Genomic DNA, 20,638 nt, shown 5'->3' on the forward strand with positions numbered 1-20,638 from the left:
TGGAACAGGAAAAGCCATTTTTCTCCTGGGCCCAGTAGAAATGACAAGATGTGGAGGCAGGCTCCTGTGGGCCAATCTCTGACAAGGCTATGAATTTGGAGCTTTGCAAAAGGAGACCAAGTTTCTCCTTAAGGTAGAACCAGACTTGACAAATGGCTCATGCTGCAGGCAACACATGGGGACAGAAGACAGTACTTTCACAAACTCCTGAGCTTGAGAGGTCCAGGATGCTTGAAAGATGGTTAGTACAGAAGGTGCTGAAGATCTGGTGAAATCTTTGGGGACAAGAGATGGATGTACATTCCTCTTATAAAGAAGCCAGAGGGCCCAAACAGAAGAGAACCCATTCCAGAGCCAGAGGAGGGAAAAGAGGCTCTGGGAGACCCTGACATCCCGCCATCAAAGCAGTGGTGCCAGCCCTCTCTGGGTTAGGCCGAGGCAGGTAAGACAGATGGGTGGATGTAGGCTGAATCTGACCCATAAACATGTTTTGTTGTTGTTGTTATTAATCCTCACCCAAGGATATTTTTCCATTGATTTTTAGAGAGTGGAAGGGAGGGGAAGGGACAGAAACATCCATAAATTGGTTGCCTCCCAACACACTGCCCCTCCCCCGAGGGCCAGAGATGGAGCCTGGGGATGGATGAAGCCTGCAACCAAGGTACATGCCCTTGACCAGAATCGAACCCGGGGCCCTGGGCACTGTAGTGTTTTTTTTTTTTTTAAATATAGTGTTCTTTATTCAGCTCATGTTAGACAGTTGTTTCTCTATTGTTTCTTAGTTATGGTGCTGAGCACAGAACTAGATCTATTCCTAATGGCAAACCAACCAACCTTAGCCCACTGGGTATAATCTCCAGGCCTTCAATCCTTTTCAGTTATTAGTTTTCCTGTTACCTAATATTCAGAGCCTGCTTCTTTGCTGCCAGAGGTGCTTTTCATTTTAACCTCTGAATTTGATGCCACTGCAGATGCTAGAAGTTGCCAGAAGGCTGTCTTCCAGATAACTCTCTTGCTCTAGCTTGAATCACTGTTTCGTTGCAATTAGCATTCAGAATATGCACTGTCATTTCATTGGAATATCTATATTTTAATGGAGAAAGCACATTGGAGAGTTGATTGTGGAGCTGTGGCTTATCGTTGTTCTTCTTGGTTACCTGTGTCTAGATTAAGTTGAACCTCTGGGCCTCAGCTATTTCTAAATAGGCCTCACCGTTTACTAAGGTTGGTGCCTGGGGGTACGTTAACCTTGCAGACACTAATCTAACTCAGTGCCATCACAAGTGCACAGTGCCAGAGTTTGGAATTTTGCCACAAAGCACCATTCAAATGAACACTCAGTTGCCAAGGGGTGGAAAGGTGGGTGTGGACAAGGGAGGAATTCCAGAAACGGTTATACAGATAGTTTAATGCCTATCCTTTCCCTCTCCCCTCAGAGGTTAGGTATTGCAGATACTAAATAAATCTTCACACTATTTTAAAGAAACAGTTAAGGAGTTTCTTCCCCTGGTAAGTGGCCGATACTCATAATCCCTCGACATTCACTAACCATCTTTTTTTTGTCACGCGGATGACCTTGTGCTGGGGTGGGGACATAAAGATGAGTAATGGTAAACCATCCAGTAAGCACAGGCACCTCAGGGTGCCTAATAAATGTTGAATGAAGGCACCATTACGGAGCTCACAATTTGGCTAAGGTCACTTAAAGGGCCTCCAAGGATTGAGACATACTTGTGCAACTCTAGCATTACCAAGGGCTTGCCAGAGAGACGGGGAAGTTTTGGGCCCCAGGTGAAGTTGAGCGGAAAATACCATGTCAGACCTTGCGCAAATAGGTCCAGGGCCGTATCTCTTAATCTTTGTGCTCACACCCTGCATCTGTTTGCAGACACCAACGGGGTTTGCTCCCTTCAAGGGCGCGGGGCTGCCGCTTCCGGAAAAGGTGGCATCTGGGGTGGTGGAGGATAACGAATGAAGGTGGAGCGGAGGGGGCTGCGAAAGAGAGGAAAAAGCTAAGGAACCCTGGCAGATGACCTTTCATCTGCGCCCCTTTCCCCTTTTTCTTCCCCGGGCCTGGAACACACGACCCCCGAGCCCCCCGCTTCTCAGCACGCTAGGCACTGATGAGGGCTGAAGGCGGACATCCACTTGAAGAGACTCCCCCAGTTCCCGATCTTTTTCAAACGGCTCTGCTCCCAGACGCAGCCCGGGGACCCGCAGCGGGGACCAGCCTCCCCGGCCACGCTGGGCGGGTGACACGCAGGCGCCGGAATCGAAGCCACGCTGCTGGGTCTTCCCAGCCGGGTCCCGGGACCAGAGGGAGCTGGTGCCGCGCGGCGCTTCCCGTGTGCTGGGCTTCCCACAATGCACCGCGCCGGCAGCGGCGGCGACCGCGGCGGCGCTCTAGCCGCGGCATGTCTGCGTCTCTACTGCTCTGGGAGGAGGAAGAGAAGGAGGAAGAGGAGGAGGAGGAGGAGGAGGGGGAGGAAGAGGAGAAAGGCGCAGGGGTGGGAGCAGTTGCCGAAGCTGCTACAGCAAAAGTTCTCCCCCCCTCCCCCCTTCCCCTCTTCTCAAGGTCCCTAGAAAGGTTGGAGCTGCTGCCGTCTGCAGTCGGTGACCGCGCGATTCGGCGCCCGCCCGCGGTAAAGCGCTCGGCCTGGCAGGCCCGGGCCCGGGGGAGGGCGGGGGAGGGGGAGGGGGCGGCGCGCGGGGGGGAGCGCGCGGCGGTAATGGCCTGACCCCGGGGGGGAGCGAGCCGTGGCGAGGCTCGGGGTGGCCCGGGGACCGGCTGAGGCCGGGGGAGACGCTGGAGCAGGCTGGGGGGGACGGGAGGAAGCAGGGCGCGGATGGTGGGTTGGGGGGGTTGAGGAAGGATAATGACGGGGGTGGCAGGGGCGAGCCGGCGGCCTCCGAGGCCTGAGGGGGGTGTCGGAGGTAGGGGAGAAGGTGGAGTGTTTGCACGGGGAGGCCGGAGGGTGCTCGGCGTGGGAGGGAAAAGGCCAGGGAGACACCGGGGCTCTGTGCACCGTGCCTGGTGCAGTGCTTTATGCACCGCAGGCCTCAGCCACTGTTGCTGCCCGAATGTTCTTTGGGAGAAGGGAAGGGCAGGGGTTGGAGAAAAGGGAATCGTTGCAGGAAACCTAGTGGGAGTGTGTACGGGGAGAGAGGCCGGGGCGAAGAATAGGTGGAGGAATGCAGGCGATGGCTGTGGAGAAGTCTTGAGGGTTGGGTGGAGAGGGTGTGGGGGGGTGTTCATTGTGCAGATATATTAGGTATTTCGTTATGGAAAAAAACCCGAAGCATTTCTAAGGAAAGGAAAGAGGGAATAGAAGGAGTTTCCGTGAATAGAAAGAATAGCGTTTGAAGCAAGAGGGAGTGCTAAAATTAGAGAATATGTAGAGAACGCCTGATAGAATAGACAGATATGGTAGAATTAATAAATGTGGGGCCAAGGACTAAGGAGTGATTCCAGATGGGCCCGGATGGCCTAGTTCCGAACCTGTTTGGGCTCTTCATTAGGTGACATCTGGTAAGTGTGGCTCCCGGCAGCGGTTGGGGTCACTGAGAATTACACCTTCGTCTGTAGTTGGGTCTGAGACATGTTAGACATGCACCAGTGAATGTGAGGATCTCTGAAACAGATCTTCAGCAAACACCTGGCCCGCAGGTATTCTCTAGGTCATGGAATTTGTATTTTAGCAAATTTGAAGTATTGCCCCTTACCAGAGGCTGGGTGAACACTATTCCGGCAAATGCTGGAATGGAAATTACTTGACTTGGCGGTTTTCGGCCCAGCTTAACTGTTCCCCGAGAACTAGTGCCCTATTATTCAGCCTGGATCGCAGTACACAAGGTTATAAGTAATGGTGGGGGGGATTCCATGCATGGTGGCCCTTCGGAGGCTCCATTTGTAGCTCCAATTAGTATAATTGACTGGATTGGTTCCATAACTCTGGGGCAGATGGGGGAACTTTTACCATTCACAGTTCCTGAATGTATACTCTTACTAAGGCATGGTGTTATTGAAGAAAATGCACCAGCCTACAGAGTGTGGGCCAGCAGAACGGAGGATCTAGAATATCTGTTGTGGTCTTAAGTTGCAAGGTCAGGGCTGGTTGCCTTGAGGTCTAGGGGAACCTGAAGAGACTGGATAATTCTAAATCCGGGTTGGAGGGAGTATGAGCATTTTTATATCAGGAAATGAACCAAGACCTAATGCATTTTGCTCAATTCACAACCACACCAGATTTTAAGAGGGGACCTCTCGGCTAGAACCATATTCTTTAAAAAAAAAAATACATTTTTATTGATTTCAGAGAGACGGGAGAGAGAGAGAGAGAAAGAAACATCAGTGGTGAGAGAGAATCATTAATCGATTGGGTGCCTCCTGCACACCCCACATGGGATCGAACTCACAACCCAGGCATGTGCCCTAACCAGGAGTTGAACCCTAACCTCCTGGTTCATAGGTTGACACTCAGCCACTGACACATGCCGCCTGGGGCTAGAACCATACTCTTAAAGCTTTATTCACCTGAAAATTGGTTGTTAAGAAAGATTTGTATACACACTACATTATAATATTAATTCAGCTGAGGAGAGGATAGTATGAAAAATTCTTTTATGGAAGTAGAGGGTGGAGGGATTAATGGGGAAGATAGAAAGAAATTTGGGAGAGGGATGGAAAAATTCAATCATTCATTTAACAACTGTTATCTCTAAAGGAGGATGATAATTTAGCATTAGAGTGGAGAGGGGCTTTTATTAAATTTTCTTACAGAAATAAATCCAGATTATTTTTTAAAATTTGGAAAACTCTATGTCAGTACACTATATATTCCTGTAGGATGCTTCAATATTTTACATTTTTACTGTCAGAGTATGAGAGGGTCTGCTTTTTTTCCCTTCCGTGTTATCATTTTTAAAAATTTTTGTAAGTTTATGGACTTAAATATAGTAATATGTCATTATTGTTTTTCTCCCCTTTTTAAAGTATATGGAATTATACATGTATATAATTTAAAAATAAAATTATACTGAGGGAGCTTATAATGAAAAGCAATAGCCCTGTCTCACTTGTTCAATTGCAGTTCCACTTTCCAGTCTACTATTTCTAAGCATTAATTTTGGTAGTTTATATCATGCTTCTCACAAGGTCCAAAAATAATCCCCATGTACTATTATTTCTTGATTGATTAAAATGACATTATGAAGTAGTGAAAAGACTTCTCACTATGAATGGAAAGGATTTGTGTCACTGGCATTCATCCCCTTCCTGCTTCTCCTTTCCAACCTTTGATAGTTACTATTTAAACTTTTTTATTCTATGTTTTTATATCTTTGATATGCTTAAAGAGAAAGCATTTAAAATTAGACTGGACATACTGGGTGAGATGATAAAGGGAGGTTTGGTGGATGGACCTGTAAGAAAGAGTAGGCTGCAGAAACAGCATCTTTGCAGCATCAGGGTTGCTGGTTAGAGATGAGGAGTTGGTTGGCAGTGATAGTTCATCTTGGAATTAGTTACCAGGTAAGTTTCGAAGTAGTATTTTTTGTCTTGTGGAGAGTTTGAGTGTGGGGAATCTGGGAATGGATTAAGATGACTCCTAATTGTTCTTTCCAGGCTTTTACAGCAATTCTTACTTTTTCAGGAAGGAAGGATTGGCGTGGATATGTGTTTCATTTTTATGGATGGAGGGATGGGGAAATGTGAAAAAAGGGAGGAGGAGGGACCGGGTATGAAGGAGGTGGTGCTAATTTTGTGGGAGGGTGTAGAAAGGGTCAAGAATTCTGAGGACATTTGGATATAGTTGATGTGAGGGAGATTTAAATTACAATGGTTAGCCTGAGATTTGTGGAAGTTATAAGGAAATTAGCATACTTAAGCCATGAACATGTTGCTAATATGGCGAAAAATGGTATGTTGCTTGTATATTAGGATAGATTCATAAAGTACTGGTTTTTGGAATTTGTGTATGAGGTGCAACATTACCAAGTCAGTGTGACTGAGATGGGGAGAATAGAAAGATCTTGCTCCCGTTTTAGGAAGTCTTGTTTAAGTAACCCCACCTCTTGAGATCTCTCTTATTCTGGATAAAAACAGTATTCACATGTAGATTATATAGTGCTAAATTTTCTCTTTGTTTATGGAATTATTCTCTTTGTTTGGGAAATGGTGGCTTAATTGTAATCTCCTCTAGAGCTGAGATTTACTTTAATTTCTGGGGACCCTCACAACAGTTTGCTTCTTAACTGCTTAATAAAATACCTGTTGAATGACTGATAGTGTTCACTGCTTTAGTGATATAGTGGAAATGTGTAAAATTGCTGAGCAATATGGTGGTATTGCAGACAAAATGTGTGTGGTGGTGGTGGTGGTGGTGGTGTGTGTGTGAGAGAGAGAGGGAGAGGGAGGGAGAAAGAGAGGGAGAGAGAGAGAGGGGGAGGGAGGATATATTACTGGGGAAAGCCTTTAGATTTAAGGGGAGAAGACAGAATGGATTAGAATGGAGCTGTAACAATTCTGCCAAAACATTGAAGTGATGGGACCAAAGGTTCTAGTCTAATTTGAGACTAGTTTAATCTGAGTAAATCTGGTCTAGAGTTTGGGGCTGGTTTAATTTGAATTTTCTTACCTCAGGCCTAAATTACTGCTTAGAGATTTTTAGCTGTTTTAAGAATCTTGTCTGATTTTATTTAATTAATTTTTAAGATAATAATATGTTAGATGAAATTTCTTCCCTCAAGGAATTGGTAATACTTATATTCTTTTAGGGGAGAGAAAGACAGTTTGAATTAATATAGGAACAGTGCAAGATTTCAGAAAATTTATTTTTAATAAAACAAATACTAGAAGTATACCTGTGATGAGAATTTTTGTATATTGGTAGTCATTTCCAGAGTAGTGTTCAGAGCTTTTTTGGAACACCTTTTCTGAGCCTCTTAGCGCATTATACACAGTTTGCCTGTTTATTGAGTAGTTATTGTGTGCTGTTGGGGGCGGGAGCCTATACAGGGGAGTAAAACCTGGTCCCTGTTGTCTAGGAGTTCATAACCCCTCCAGGATGGCACGATGACAAATAACACAGACATCATGTTATTCTGAACAGTTTTAGTGGTGATAAATCTTTTCAGTTTTAAAGATTTTTAGAAATGCTGAACATCTGTTGATATCAAGTAGAGTGAATAAAGAGTAGTTTTGGTTTAAATTCACTGAGTCACAGAAATGGCAGTGATTTTTTTTGGTTGACTTATTTAACTGACGTTGGAAAACACTCCTAAAGAGGAAGTCGGAAATATTTTGAACAATGGTGACAGTACACATGTAGTTTAGGCACGAGAGGATATTGCTTAAATGCATCAGGTGATTGGATGCAATGAATAGATGAGTAAATAACCTCCTAAGTTAAATACTTTAAAGAGGACTCCACTGATTTTAATATGTAAATAAATTTTGGGTATGTTTGTTAATAGTTTCATTACTGTGAACAAGGTAGTTTATGATTAAGTTCCAAGATGAGTTTTACAGACAATAAGTGCTTCAGGAGTTCAGAGAATGGAGAAATAAATATTGGCTAAGGTTTGGGGAAATGATTTCAATATACCGTACTTCAGCTAGATATTTGAAAGAATTCCTTAGGGATCTCAGGAAAGGAACTAAATTGCTCCAAATTTCTCTTGCAGCCTAGAGTGAACCTAGAGTCCTGATCTATTTTTGTCTGAATGCTTTCTGCCTGTTTCATTTTAGCTAGTCCTACTGATTTGTTCCTTTTCAAATCCACCTTTGCTGGATAGATTTTGAGCACTCTGTGACTACGTGTGTGTGTGTGTGTGTGTGTGTGTGTGTGTGTGTGTGTGTGTCTATTTCCATCTATGTCTAGTATAACTTTTAGTTTTTCCTTTTTTTGAGCCTGGACCCCACAAATTGCTCATTGTGAGTGAAGAGCCTGAGTCAGCGTGGCTCTGTTATTCTAGCATTTTCCTGAATGCTTTTCTCAACCCTGCTTTCTGAATTACAGAGAATAGATATAATTGAGGGCATATGTCCAGTAGACACATGCTCCATGAATAAGAAAGAATCTGAGATAAATTTGGAGCTCTAAATGATCTATATGTTTTCTGTTTGTTTCAATTTATTTATTGGGGCTGACAAATATACAGGGGTGGGCAAAAGTAAATTACCAGCCATCATTACCTAAAAGATAAATCATAAGTAAGGATATGAAATAATAACAATAAGACAAATAATACAAACAAATAATACAAGAATAAACTGTTTTGCAGTCTCACAACTGTTAACCTACTTTTGCCGACCCTTCTATGTACATGGATTGAAAAGTCTACTGAAGAGAAAATGAAAGAAAAATCTGTTTGAAGACTATAAGGTCTATCATTATGGATGTTAGAAAACTAGGAATAAAGTGAAAGATAAGTAGATGGAGAAAGAGAGGTGTTATCTGATAGAAAGTATGATTCTGAAAGAAGAAAATTATTAATATATAATAGGTTATGTTTAGAGGAAAGCAAGAGAAGATTGAAGGGAAAGAGGATTGTTTGAAATGCCTGTTTTGGGGATGAAGATGGTAAGACTATTTGAAGAATAACAGAAGTCAGAATGTAGTAGAAATTATGTAGATTTATAATTGAGGTTTCAGAAAATGATTGGATGAGGGTTTTTTTTGTTTTTTTTTTTTGTGTGTGTGTGTGTGTGTGTGTGTGTGTGTGTGTGTGTGTTAATCCTCACTCAAGGATATTTTTCCATTGCTTTTTGGAGAGAGTGGAAGGGAGAGGGAGAGACAGAGAGAAACATTGATGTGAGAGAGACATATCAATTGGTTGCCTCCTGGGCGGGGGAACCTGCAACCAAGGCACGTGCCCTTGACGGGAATTGAACCTGGGACCCTTGGAATTGAACCTGGGACCCTTGGAATCGAACCTGGGACCCTTCAGTCCATGGGCCGATGCTTTATCTACTGAGCCAAACCAGCTAGGGATGAATGAGTTTTCTTTAGTCCGTAGACTATGCGCATTTCTTATATGCAAAAGCATTGTTGGATGCAGTCAGGAATAAATCCTATGGGATTTATATTCTAATAGGGAGCTGGACTTCTGCACAAATAACTACAGTAGGACCACAAATGTGTCAAAAGAAAAATACTGAATGTTACCGAAGTAAAAGGGAGTAAAAAACACTTGACTAAGGGAAAACCTGGGACTGCATTTAGTGGCATGGAAGTGGTATTTTAGCTAGTCTTGGAAGGGATAATAGGACCCTGACTGGCAGAAATTACTGGAAAGAGAGCGTTCCAACCTGAGGGATTAGCAAAATCAAAGGTTTGGAGGTGAGGAGCCAAGGATGTATGGAGAATAGTGAGAGTTAATTTTTATTTATTTATTATGGCCTACAATAAGAAATGCATGTTACATCTTCACCAAATATATGCATGTATGAATGTTTGTGTGTATGTATAAAACAAAATGTTTCAGTAAGAATAACAGTCCTTACCATGTTGGATGTACTCAGATGTTTTCTATTCTGTTTGACTAAGAAGATAAAAAGATGGCTGTCACTCATTAAACTGATTTCAGTACTAACTAAATAATTGATCACCTGTAGTTTGGAACATAGAGTTCATGAACAGGGCATACTATGATATAAGGTAGAAAGAGAGTTATTTGGGGGTTGGGTAGAAAATGGATGGCCTTGAAAGCTAAGCTAGTTTGTATTTGATATGATGTAGTGTTGTTCTTAGTAAGCAAACAGAAGCTGGGTTTCAGTATTGGCCCTTCTGTTTACCCATGCTATGATTATGGAGAGATTGCTTTTCTGAGACTCAGTTTTCTCATCAGGAAATTGATAATCATTATACCTTCTGGCAAGGGTTTGAGGATTAAAGTATGTTAACATATAAAGTATAGATATTGAACTTTTTTGAGAATTGAATCAAGGACTGTATATTAGATGACTTAATCTGACAATATCTGGACCATACAGGATAGATTGGGGGCAGTGTGGTGGTACAGTAAGATTGGAGGTGAGAAGCTTAGTTAGGAGGCTACTGGAGAAACTAAGAGGGACTCAAATTAGTTTGATAGCAGCAGGATTAGAAATGAGGAGGTGGGATGTGATTAGATGGAGAGAAAAGGGGAAGATGACTGGAAATTTAGAGTTGTGGAAAGATTCAAAAGGCAGCAGCTAAAATTGAATTGCATTTTTAGGTAGTTTAGTGGGGTACATTAGAGTAAGTAGTTACAGTTTCAATTATTTGTTGAATAATTAAATATGTAAACTGAGGAATAAATTGTGAGTGGAGACAGTGATGGATGGGTTTGAGAAGGTAGGGTTATATTGAAGAGTGCTTTGGATGAACTGCAGAATTTATTCATTCAGGGAATATTTTCGTATGCTCACTGTGGGCAAGATTCTATGGCAGGCAGTGTGAAGGATACAGTCTATATAATAAACGCCTAATATGCTAAGTGTCCGGGCGTCCGTTCAACCAATCAAAGCATAATATGCTAAGGCTGCTCAACCGCTTGCTATGCCGTGCACTGACCACCAGGGGGCAGTCAACCGGTTGACCAGTTGCTATGATGTGCACTGACCACCAGGGGGCAGTTGACTCATAGACCAGTTGCTATGATGTGCACTGACCACCAGGGGCAGATGCTCCAACCAGTCGGTTAGCTTGCTGCTGGTGTCTGGCCAATCGGGACTGAGCGAGACAGGCTGGACATGCCCTGGAGCCCTCCCACGGTTCCTCCCCAGCTGGCCAACCTCCCGTTTCTCTCCCTGGCCTGATTGTGCACCAGTGGGGTCCCTTGGCCTGGCCTGCGTCCTCTCGCAATCTGGGACCCCTTGAGGGATGTCAGAGAGCCAGTTTTGGCCTGAACCCGCAGGCCAGGCCAAGGGACCCTACCTATGGACGAATTCGTGCACCGGGCCTCTAGTATTTATATATCATGCAGTTTATGTTCTTTGGGAGTTTATCCAGGGAAAAAATGTGCACACGTCTGTCTTATGACAGAGGTACTGTGGCAGGTTCAATTTTGTGGAGGAATTAGTATGTAGCTTAGACCTTGAAGGATAAATAGGATTGTAGTAGGCAAGATGGTGAAAGTTGGCATTCTAAGAAGAAGGAGTGATATGAGTGACAAGAAAGTTCTGAATATGTTTAGAAGTTGGTGGCCTAAATTAACTGGAATTTAGGGCTCATGTTGATGAATGGAGGGAAATAAAACTGTAAAGTAGTTGAAACATCTAAAAATTCAGACTAAACTGGCTTTAAAAATATTTTTGAGATATAACTTACATAAAGTACTCAGATCTCAAAGATACAGGTTAATGAATTTTTTTAGGTATACAATGATGTGTAACCACTGCTGAGTTCAATATATAGAATATTTCCACATGTTAGAAGCCTTCCTTAAGTTGATGTCTCCTCCAACCAAAAGTAACTATTAATACCTCTATCATAACAGAGTAGCCTTGTGAGTTTTTGCATTTCATGTAAGTGGAATCATACATCTCTGTAGAAGTTTCTTGTGCTCAACATGTCTGAGAGATTCATTTAGGGTGTGTATAGCAGTAGTTCATTCTTTTTCATTGCTCTATTGGATTCCATTATATGAATACTAGAGGCCTGGTGCACGAAATTTGTGCATGGGTAGGGTCCCTAGGCCTGGCCAGTGATCAGGACTGATCGGGCCTTCTGGCTGCCAGCCGGGGCCTTCTTTCTGCACCGCCCCCTGGTGGTGAGCGCACGTCATAGCGAGTGATCAAACTCCCGGTCTCCTGGTTGAACTCTCTAGGGGACACTTTGCATATTAGCCTTTTATATATATAGATACCATAGTCTATTTACCTGTTCCATAATTGTTGGACAACTGAGTAATTTCTATTTTTTGGAAGTCTAAGGAGTTTTAACTTGACTCGTATGCAATGGGGGACCATTGCTGGGTTTTCGTTTATTTTTTAAAAATCTTTATTGTTGAGAGTATTACTGATGTCCCTCTTTGCTGATTTTTGAGTGGGGAAATAAGGTGGGTTCAAGAATAGTAATGTGACCTGTTTTTGTTTTGCAATGGAGAGAACCTAGTGACTAGCAGACAGAGTTAGAAGGCTAGGACAAAAGTGTGAAGTATTGAGAGTCTAAATTGGAATGGTAATGGTGGGAATAAAAGGAAAGGGATAGACATAAGAAATACTTCAAAGAAAGAATTGAACAACATATGTATGGGCTTTTGAGAAACTGGAGAAAAAGTGGACAAGAAAAGTTATGTTAAATTCTAGGGCTTTTAACATGGATGACTGTGAGAATGGTGATGCCATTAACAGAAATTATTGGATCAGTTAGCAGAACTATTTTGGTGCGAAAGAATGGCTACTTTAGTTTTAAGACACATTAAGCAGTGTGTGATACTCCAGTGGAAGTATCCAAGGGGAATCTAGCTAGAATTAAAAATACTGGACTCAGTTGAGGAAAGAGGTCCAATAGAGATTTGGGAATATGTATATAGAGTTGATAGTTGAAGCTACTAATTCTGGATTTGGTAGGGTGCTGATGGCTATGAAATTATTTGGACTGATAATTGAAATGTTACTTGAAGCAATAAATGAAGAATCTAGTTAAAAAGAAACCATTATATTCTAATTGCTCAGGAATAAATTAGATTAGTAGAGGGTGATGGTTTAATGACTATTTTGGGAGCTCTGGGAAGAGAATTATATGAAGAATGGAAATGTAGAAGCAGTGGTTAGAGATGAGACCGTGATGGGGAGAGAATTAGAGAAAGCTCCAGGACTGAACTTGGGAAAATATCCACATTCACTGTTTGGGCTCATTCGAGACAGAGGAAGCAACTAGAGAGACCAGAGAAGAAACATATGGAACAGTGACAAAAACCAAAGGTAGTTCAGGTGTCATTGCCAAAGAGAGGATAAGGACTTGTGTGGTGCGTCATAGGATTTGGTACATGGAATTTTTTTTTTTTTGGGGGGGGTGGGGGAGGAGGAGTGTCTTCAAGAGAACAGTTCAGAGGCCAGAATGCATGGGGGTAAAAGACTGAATGGATTGGGTTAATATGGAAGAATTGACTGTAGGAATTGTATTAAGTTCATTTTAAGAAGTAGGAACAATTTCTTTTCCAAAACTGGAGGCAAGAAGTAACAAGTGGATGAAGATACAGAATTTTTTAGAAGCTGTAAAGAGGATTGATTACAGGCGGAGAAGGTGTGGTTTGAGGGAATTCCATGAAATACATTGTTTAATGGGATTAAGTATTTAGATAAAAAACACACGATTTGAAGCCCTGGCCGGTGTGATTCAGTTAGAATGTTGGCCTGAGCACCAAAGGTTCATGGGTTTGATTCTTGGTCCAGGGTACATACCTGGATTGTGGGTTTGCTCCCCACCCCTGGTCAGGGTGCGTGAGGGGGGGCAACCAATTGACCTGTCTCTCTTACATGGATGTTTTTCTCTGTCTCTCCCCCCCCTCCCCCTTCCCTTCCACTCTCTCTAAAAAAAGCAATGGAAAAAATATACCCTCAGGTGAGGATTAACAAAAACACACAAAAAAATAATTTGGGTTAATCAGTGAGATGAGAGTTGTAAAAGATTTCATAGTTCTCTGTGTGGGTGGGTGTGGAGAAAATAGACGGTGAAGATTGTCTATTATTGGGGAGATACGTGGCAAATATAATGGAAGGTCATGATATTCTGGAGAGGGCAGTATTAAAATGGCTGATGGACAGGTTTAAATTGTGTAGAAAGACAAGTGCAGCTAAAAGGAGGTGAAGAGCAGGCATAGAACTAGAAAAAAGTAGTTATTAAAAAAAGAAAGGGCTTCTGAAGTTATAATCCTAGTGGTACAGTACTTCCAATTGATGACCTCTTTTCAGTATACATATGTGTGGGTGAGGTATAGATGAAGGTTTTAGGATTTGAGGAAGGTAAGGGTGTAGAACAAACATGTCAAACTTGAGGCCCACAACGAATATTTTTGCGACCCAGCCAATATAACTGTATGTAAGAAATAATGTAATAAAAATTTCATAACTTAAATTTTACGGTATCCTGTTATACATAATTATTAGTAACAAACTATAACGTTTGCTAATGACTGATTACTATAATTGTGTTGCATTCATTTCCCTTATGCACCTTACGCGCAGGCACACCATTTCTCCCCACTAATACTAGCAGCGAATATTTTAGCCGCCGATTGCCACATCATTAGTCTTGTACTGACTTGTTTGGTGTGCGCAACAGGAAATACTTTGCTTTCGGAGAAAAAGAAAAATAGGTTTATTTGCGCTAAGCTTATTAATTTGTGCAGTTATTCAGTGTCTGGTAAGTTAATGTTCAAGAAAAAATACTAATTTTTATTAAAATGTTCTATTATTTTATGTTAATGATTACTCCTTTATTTCAGCCCTTTGTATTCAGCATGTCTCTATCTAAATAATCCCACATTTCTATGAAAATTGAAGCTTTTGTTTTTTTGCAGCCCACATAAACTTAAACCTTGTTTATTTGGCCCGTGTTAGCCTTTGAGTTTGACATGCTTGGTGTAGAAAGTTCTTCAGCATTGTTTTTGAAGTCACTGAGAATAATGGCTGAATCTGGGACAAAGTAGAATTGAAATCTTTGGGGAAGGAAGATGGGAGGGTATTGTGGCGCTTGGTGATGTTGCAGATGGGATGGTTTAAGTGAGTAATGTGAATTGCAAGGAGATTTTTTAGTGATTGAGAACAGTGGGAGTGTCCCTGGGGAAGCAGTTGTTCCTTTAATAAACTGTAGGAGTAGGAGAATGTATATATCTAAGCCCTGAGAAAAGCAAATTTTCCAGGAAAAGCCAAGTTTGAGATAAAATGAGGAAGTAGTCACAACAGTCCAAGCAAGAGATGATAGTGATCTGAATTGCAGTGGCATTGGGATGGAGATAGATGGATATATTACATTCACTAGTTCTTTAAATTTATTAATAAATTATACTTCAAAATCATAACCATTCACATGTTGCTATGTAATGTACTGGTATAAATTCAACTGAGAGATTTGTAGATTAGAAATGAGACAGTGAAAGAAAATAAAAAAAGATGAGGTAAAGGTGTGCTAGTATGAAAGGCAAAAAACATGGAGTAATTTGTTGACAAAGAACATGGACAAGCTGATAAAGCTAGTAAATGGATAGTACAGAAATGAATGAGGAGGTTGGAGTTGACCTGAATAGGAATAAGAGTAAGATGAAGAGAAGTGTGAGTGGCTTGTAGCAGAAAAAGTATGGAGAAAACAATGCTACTTAGGAAATAACTAATGCCAGGAGCCTATTTCTTCTCCATGCAAAATAAGGACTCCTTGCCACCCACGATGTTATAAAAATGATAGTATATCATGCATGCTTTAAAAGAAATAGCATAAATGATAGAGACATTGAGATCTTTGATCTCTACTTGAGTGCCTCAAAACCACATCAAATTTGTTTGCAAAAAATTGTGTGGTGGTAATTTGTATATGTAAAGAGTTTCAGGTAAAAAGTGGAAAGAATGGGGTGGATGGTAGGAAGTAGGTGTCCTAATGGGTCTAAAATAGCTTCTATAGTTTTTTTTTCTTTTTTGTCTAAATGACTTTATCTCATATTCCTTAGTGTTATAAGGCTGGTTTGCTCTTTGTTCTCATTTCATTTATTACTTGGATATGGGAGACTCCCAGTTATACAGTTTTATAGAAATGCTTTCTTGTCTTATTTCTAGTTATTTATCATTTATTGAATATCTCAAAAGGAGCTGTCTTGCAGTTCCAAAAACAAAATGTGGCTAAAACGGAAACACTGCTTTTATTTTTGTTTCGTTTTGCTTTTAAGTCTTGAATATTTAAGGGCTTGAAACCTTCATCATTTTCCATTGATGATGTTTAAGACCTAGATAAGATCTCATATTCTTTGGCTTTTGTTTCTGCTCTCAAACTTTTTTCTTTTTTTAAATATATTTTATTGATTTTTTACGGAGAGGAAGGGAGAGGGATAGAGAGTCAGAAACATCGATGAGAGAGAAACATCGATCAGCTGCCTCCTGCACACCCCCCACTGGGGATGTGCCTGCAACCAAGGGACATGCCCTTGACTGGAATCGAACCTGGGACCTTTCAGTCCGCAGGCCGACGCTCTATCCACTGAGCCAAACCGGTTAGGGCTGCTCTCAAACTTTTGTTTGTCCAGCTCTGTAGTAGTATTCATTTATGTCAGACTTCATCTTCTGTCAATTTTCCCCTTGTACTATCAAAGATTTGACTCGCAAGTGATTGCTTACCAAACTGTGGTTTTTGAGATTCTCTATCAGTGCCTTGCTGTGGTCCTGGCAACTGACACTTAAACCATGAAGATACCACTGCTGTATGCTTCATACCCTTTGTGTTTGCATTATATGCCTCACATGATTGACTAACTCTTTCAACCTCTGAGCAAAGTACACTTTCTGACCCTCCAAATTTAATAATGAAAGGCCCGTGGGGATCCAGAGCTTTGACAAACCTAAGAGGGCCACGGGATGTCACTTTGCCCTACTCAGTCTTTGCTGTAACCTCCTTGATTTCGTCTAGAATTGTTTCTAGGACTAGTTTCAAACATAGCTGGGCCTTGGAGAGGAGGGAGGTATGTTCTGAATATTTGAGTGGATTGTTTGGGTTAGACTAATGATATCTTAAGGAAGGTGTTGGGAATGATTATGGTAGAAATGGAGAATATTTAAGTGATAATTATATTAATTTAATATAGGTAAGTTAACTTAACAGGTTAGGGGTCGGGTATCTGGAAATGAGACAATGGAAGAAAAAAAAGATGAGGTAAAGGTGTAGTATGGGTCCTGTACATGTGTGCTTGTCAACACATACACACCTGCATGTGTGGTTACATACAATGGTTGAGGTAATGTGTTCATTTGACTAGGTTCTGTAATTAGTTTTTAGGGAAATGGGATGGTGGTCTTGAGTTATGAGTGGTTCAAATGAATTGGTAGAGAATATTTGGAAAGATCATTGTCAAATTAATTGAGGGTATGCTTAGGAAATGGATTTTTTCAGTGACTGTGGTAGCCTCTCTGAAGTAGATTCACAAAATTTGAGGGCAATTTGGGTGTTAAATGGAGTGTCAGGGAATGAAGGACCGGACAGAAAAATGCAGCGTTTGAGAAAGTTATTTATGAATTATTTGATAGGAGCTGATAAAAATTATAAAAGTTGTGAAGAGGTTTTGAATAGGTAAATGGGAGATAGAAGGAATCTATGAGGAAGCTTGTTACGTAGAAAAGTAAGTTCAAAAGAGTAAAATTGGAAAGACGGTTTAGGGAAGATGATTCTTTTGGGAAAATGCAGTTCTTAGGTTAAAAACTGGAAGGCAAGGGCAAACTAACATGAGTAAATGAAGGTGTGGAGAAGTAAGAGTAAGAGGAAAGCTTCGGGGTAAGAGGCTACTGAAAGATTTCTTGCTGTAAGGAGTGCTGTGTTGGATTCTATGTTGGTGAGTAGTTCAGTGAGGAAAGGGGGGTTTTACCCAGGGTAATTATGCATTATGATTTTGTTTCTGAAGAAACCAGGCAGATAGGGAGCCCTTCTGTTCCCTGGGCTTTGGGAGCCCGCGCCCGATCCGCAGCCGCGCGGGCCGGATTTTGCCCGGCGCTCGGCTTGTCTGCTGGCGGAGCAGCGGCGCTCCGGAGCCGGAGCCGGAGCCGGAGCCGCAGCCGCGCGGTGGTGGGCCCGGAGCCGCCACGCCGCCGCCGCCGGCACCGCCCGCGAGCTCGGCCGAGAGGAGCCGCGGTGGGCGGCGGGCTGCCGCGATTCAGGCACCCGCGGCTCCTCCGGGGGCGCTCCGGTAAGTGAGCCGGCCCGGGGGCGCGAGGTGGGGGCGGGGGAGGGGCTTTCCTGAGCGCCGGCTTCCGTGTGTGTGTGTGTGTGTGCGTGTGTGTGTGTGTGTATGTATGTATGTGTGTGTATGTGTGTATGCATGTATGTGTGTGTGTGGTGTATGCATGTGTGCGTGTGTGTGCGTGTGTGTGGTGTGTGTGGTGTGTGTGTGTGTGCGCGCGCGTGTGAGTGAGCGCGTGTGCTGGGAGGCGGCGGGGAGCGCGGAGAAGTCAGGGCTTTTCCTGCGCGGGGGGCAGCCCGGCCCGGGCGTCGGCGGCGGGGGGGCCTCCCTGACACGGGTCTTGGGGTCCGCGGCGGCGGCAGGCCCTCTCGGCTCCCTTTCTCGCAGCCAGATGGCAAACTTTGTGAGTGGCTTCTCCGCCGAACCAGTGTCTGCCTGCCGGCGGCCGCCGAACCTCTGTTGGCACCTCCTTTCCCGCCTCCCCCCAGTCTTCTGTGGGACCGCATTGTGTTTACAGTTTGGTGTGCGGAAAGCTCAGAGGGGTAACTTGGTCTGGTAGACAGTTTGTACGTGATACGAAGAGCAAAAAAATGTGCGCAGGTCTCCGCACTTTGGCTGCGCCAGTAAAATCTGCCTGTTCCGTGGTCAGGACAGCCCCGAGGCCCTTCCCGATTTAGACGACGGGGCAGACCTTTCCTTCCCAGACTTTGTGAAGCACTTCTTCCAGCGCCAGGAAAGCACTGCTTGTGCGGGATACCGAACGCTAGATAGAGTTAAACCCCTCCCGAGAGCTTGAGTTAAAAACAGCTCTTATTTTTGGTTTTACATAATAATCACGATTTGTGTAGTTTACATATAGAGTTTTGCAAAATCGGGCATGGTATTTTAAAAAAAGCATTTCTTACTAATTTAATAGAGAGCAATGGTAAAGGCACCACACAGTTTTGAAATTTCAAGTATGTTAAATGTTGCTATAAATAAAATGCTATTCAGATTTTTAGATTTAATAAATCTAAAAATACGTTTGCAGTTGTCCTTTGGGTGTAGGAGGAAGTCCTGGGTTTCTCAGTGCATGTTTCTGGGCAGATTGTCAGTATTGTCAGCATGATATGGGTATAGAACCTTAACCTGAGTGAATAATTTGTTTGAGATTACCAGTCTGTTTTGCAGCTGGGAATAGACTGGGTCTCTTATTCCCAGTCTGGTGACCTATCCAAGAATAGACTAAGGAAACTGGGTATTTGTCTGTTTGGTGGAAAATAATGACTGAGTTGGTTTTATAGTGAGTATTAAAGAGCCAAAAAAGGGATGTGTGAACATTTAATTTTCTGTTGTAACAATTAAATGTAGTTTCTCCACACTGAATGTCTTTGGCCAATACATAAAGGACTTGAGGATATTCCTCAGTGTTACTTTTTATGGCATTTGTAGCCCATTTACACTTGATTAAAACAGATAGATGCTTTTTGTATTGGTGAATGTGTTTTTCATGTGGGTATTCTCACTGGTTAGAGAACAGCAGGTAACTTGAGAATGTTTAGCCTCCTCTCAAATGGTAAGGAGAAGAATAATTATGTTAACTTCAATAATCTCTGGTAAAAAAAAACACGTTGGCTTTATTGAGGATGCTCTTTATTGAGGATGGTATACCTGTGGATAATCTCAGCTTTATATGTATACTATTAGTCTCATTCTTGTTACTTACTGTATTAGATCTATACAACAATGTGTTTTTTTTATACAACAATGTTTTATTAACATGCTTTCAGTAAGCCTTATACAAAAAAGTACCTTTTCTTTGTATCCTGGTATGAGTTGTAATTGAACCTTTTTGTTTTCTTCATTCCTAGCCTTTCTAATGCCCTTTTCCCTATACCGCAAAAACAAAACAATCTTCTTCTTTCTTTCCATCTCCAAAGAACCCTCAGATTTTAAAATCCAATACCAGAGGTCTCCACCAATATCTGAAGACATTTTTGGTTGCACTGGAGGATTCTACTTGGTATATAGTAGGTAGATGCTAAACATCCTACAATGGACATGATAGCCCCCACAACAAAGAATTTTCCAGTGCAGAATGTCAGTAGTGTAGATGTTGAGAAACCCTGATCTAATATGTTGAGAATAATATTCTACTAAATAATTTAAATATATATAAATCATTTTATAAAGTTATAATAATATAAATAAATAAATATATAATTGTTATTTTATAATTATAATAATTATAATGACATTTCTGTGACACATCTGTTATAAATGTTTTTCCAAAGATGTCAGTGTGATCATGGGTCAAAGCTTATTAAGTATATTTTAGAGCTTCATGACATAGGATTTTGGAGTTGGAAGATTAACAAGTATAACCCTTTCAGTATGTAGATTAGGAAATGGACTTTCAGAGAGATTCTGACTTACCCAAGATTCCACAGATAATTCAGAGCTCAGGTCTTTTGTTATGTTTCAGAGTCAGGTCTCTTGTTATGTCTATAATAAATAATTTTAACTTATTTAATTAAAATTAACTTAAATAATTACTGAGGGAAATAATATTGTACCATTTTGCTTGATATTAAAATAAAGTAACCAAATAAAAGTAGAATTACATTGTGTGAATCTCAGTATTCAATGAATTATTGTTACTTTTTCAGATTCACATGTGTTGAACTTTTCAGCATCTGCTTTTAAAAAAATGTGAAAAATGGAAAATAGCACATACAATTTTAAAACAAAATTTAAAGTTAATAATGAATGGTATCTTAGGCAACATTGCAATTGCAAA

The 20,638-nt window shown here is 41.7% G+C and overlaps 1 protein-coding gene across 2 annotated transcripts in view; it reads left to right on the top strand.

Annotated features, from left to right (window-relative positions):
• Positions 1-2,473: 2,473 nt before the first annotated feature.
• The window catches only part of ZNF148 (zinc finger protein 148), a 135,507-nt gene continuing 117,342 nt past the window's right edge, over positions 2,474-20,638 (top strand). For both annotated transcript variants that reach the window (XM_028131116.2, XM_008155505.3), the window contains exon 1: positions 2,474-2,642. The gene's annotated coding sequence lies outside the window, so the exon portion shown is untranslated. The remainder of the gene's footprint in view (positions 2,643-20,638) is intronic.

This window comes from Eptesicus fuscus, chromosome 3, assembly GCF_027574615.1.
Source record: "Eptesicus fuscus isolate TK198812 chromosome 3, DD_ASM_mEF_20220401, whole genome shotgun sequence".
NCBI lineage: Eukaryota > Metazoa > Chordata > Mammalia > Chiroptera > Vespertilionidae > Eptesicus > Eptesicus fuscus.